The 2,224-nt window shown below is 36.6% G+C and overlaps 1 non-coding gene across 1 annotated transcript; it reads left to right on the top strand.

Moving 5' to 3' along the window:
* Positions 1 to 328: 328 nt before the first annotated feature.
* LOC114024596 lies at positions 329 to 463 on the top strand. The gene has a single exon (XR_003566923.1). It is a non-coding gene; the product is annotated as a small nucleolar RNA SNORA25 (small nucleolar RNA).
* Positions 464 to 2,224: the final 1,761 nt, after the last annotated feature.

Here is a 2,224-nt window from a genome sequence, read left to right as displayed (position 1 = left end):
CCTACATCCAAAGCCTCCAAGAAAAATATGAATCAGTCTCAGGCCTTGGAAGAGCTCAAAAGGGATTTTGAGAAGCAAGGAAGATAAGTAGAGGAAAAACTTAGAGTGATGCAAGAAAATCATGAAAAACAAGTCAACAGCTTGCTAAAGGAGACCCAAAAAAATACTGAAGAAAATAAGACCTTAAAAAATAGCCTAACCCAAATGGCAAAAGAGGTCCAAAAAGCCAATGAGGAGAAGAATGCCCTAAAAAGCAAAATTGGCCAAATGGAAAAGGAAGTCTAAAAGTTTACTGAAGAAAATACTTACTTCAAAATTAGAATAGACCAGGTCATTTCAAAGAGGGCTTACATGGCTTTGAAACCAGAAGCTCGTAATGCTATGACCTAAGAGGAAAAGTCTCTATAGGATGACATGATTAATTGCCATAATTATCATGGTCTCTTACTAAACAGATACAAGCCTGATGTCATCAAATGAGTAACAGACCAAGAAAGGCAATTCAAAGAATATTTGATATCTATGTACTTGTATATCTATGTACATGTAATGTGATCATTAATAAAGTCAACTAGGTCTTGCTTTAAAAAATAAAAAAAAATTAGAATAGAGCAATTGGAAGCTAGTGACTTTATGAGAAATCAAGCCACTGTAAAACAAATCCAAAAGAATGAAAAATTAGAAAACAATGTGAAATATCTCATTGGAAAAACAACTGACCTGGAAAATAGATCCAGGAGAGAGAATTTAAAAATTATTGGACTATCTGAAAGTCATGATCAAAAAAAAAGAGGTTGACATCATCTTTAAAAAATTATCAAAGAAAACTGCCCTGATATTGTAGAACCGGACGGCAAAATAGAAATTGAAAGAATCCACCGATCTCCTCCTGAAAGAGATCCCCAATGGAAAACTCCTAGGAATATTGTACCCAAATGCCAGAGTTCCTAGGTCAAGGAGAAAAATATTACAAGCAGCCAGAAAGAAACAATTCAAGTATTGTGGACACACAATCAGGATAACACAAGATTAGCAGCTTCTACATTAAGGGACCACAGAGCATGGAATATAATATTCCGGTGGGTCAAGGACATAGGACTACAACCAAGAATCACCTACCCAGCAAAACTGAGTATAATCCTTCAGGGAAAGAAATGGTCATTCAGTGAAATAGAGGACTTTCAAGCATTCTTGGTGAAAAGACCAGAGCTGAATAGAAAATTTGACTTTCAAATACAAGACTCAAGTGGAAAATGAAGAGGTAAACAGGAAAGAGAAATCATAAGAGACTTATTAAGGTTGAACTGTTTATATTCCTGCATGGAAAGATAATATTTGTAACTCATGGGACCTTTGTCTGTATTAGAGTAGTTGGAGGGAAAAAATTTTATGTATGTAGATAGACAGATAGATAGATAGTTAGATAGATAGATAGATAGATAGATAGATAGATAGATAGATAGATAGATAGATAGATAGATAGAGAGCACAGGGTGAGTTGAAGATGAAGGGGTGATACCTGGAGTATAAAATTAAGGGGTGAGAGAGGATTATACAAAGAGAAGGAGAGAGGGAGAGGTAGAACAGGGTAAACTATCTCACAAAAAAAGCAGAAAAGAAAATGTTCTTACAGTGGAAGGGAAACTGGAAAGGTGAGAGGGAATGAGTGAATCTTATTCTCATAGGATTTGACTTAAGGAGGGAATAACACACACACTTGGTTGGGTATGGAAAGCTATCGTAAGATAGCTACAGAAAAAATAGGGTGAGAAGGGGACAAGAGAGCAGGGAAATGATAGAGAGAGGGCAGATTGGGAAAGGGGTAATCTAAGAATAAAATAAATGGGGGGTGGGATAGAATTAAGGGAAATAGAGTTAGCTTTTCACAGCATGTCTACTATGGAAGTGTTTTGCATAACTGCACATGTAAAACCTATATTGAGTTACTTGCCTTTTCAATGAAGGTGGGTGGGGAGGAAGTGAGAAAATTTGGAACCCAAAGTTTTAAAAACATATGTTTAAAAAAATGTTTTCACATGCAACTGGGAAATAAGAAATACAGGAAGTAGGGTACAGAAATCTATCCTGCCCTACAGGAAAATAGAAGGGAAAGGGGATAAGAGAAGTGAAGGAGAGATAGAAGGGAAGGAGGATTAGGGGAAGGGGTATTCAGAATGCATGCCATCTTGGGGTAGGGGGAGGGATGAGATGGGGTGAAAATTTG

This window comes from Vombatus ursinus, unplaced genomic scaffold (genome assembly GCF_900497805.2).
Source record: "Vombatus ursinus unplaced genomic scaffold, bare-nosed wombat genome assembly UNPS02014821.1, whole genome shotgun sequence".
Classification (NCBI taxonomy): domain Eukaryota; kingdom Metazoa; phylum Chordata; class Mammalia; order Diprotodontia; family Vombatidae; genus Vombatus; species Vombatus ursinus.
Note: the sequence above shows the minus strand (reverse complement) of the source record. Positions and strands in the feature narration are given on the sequence as shown.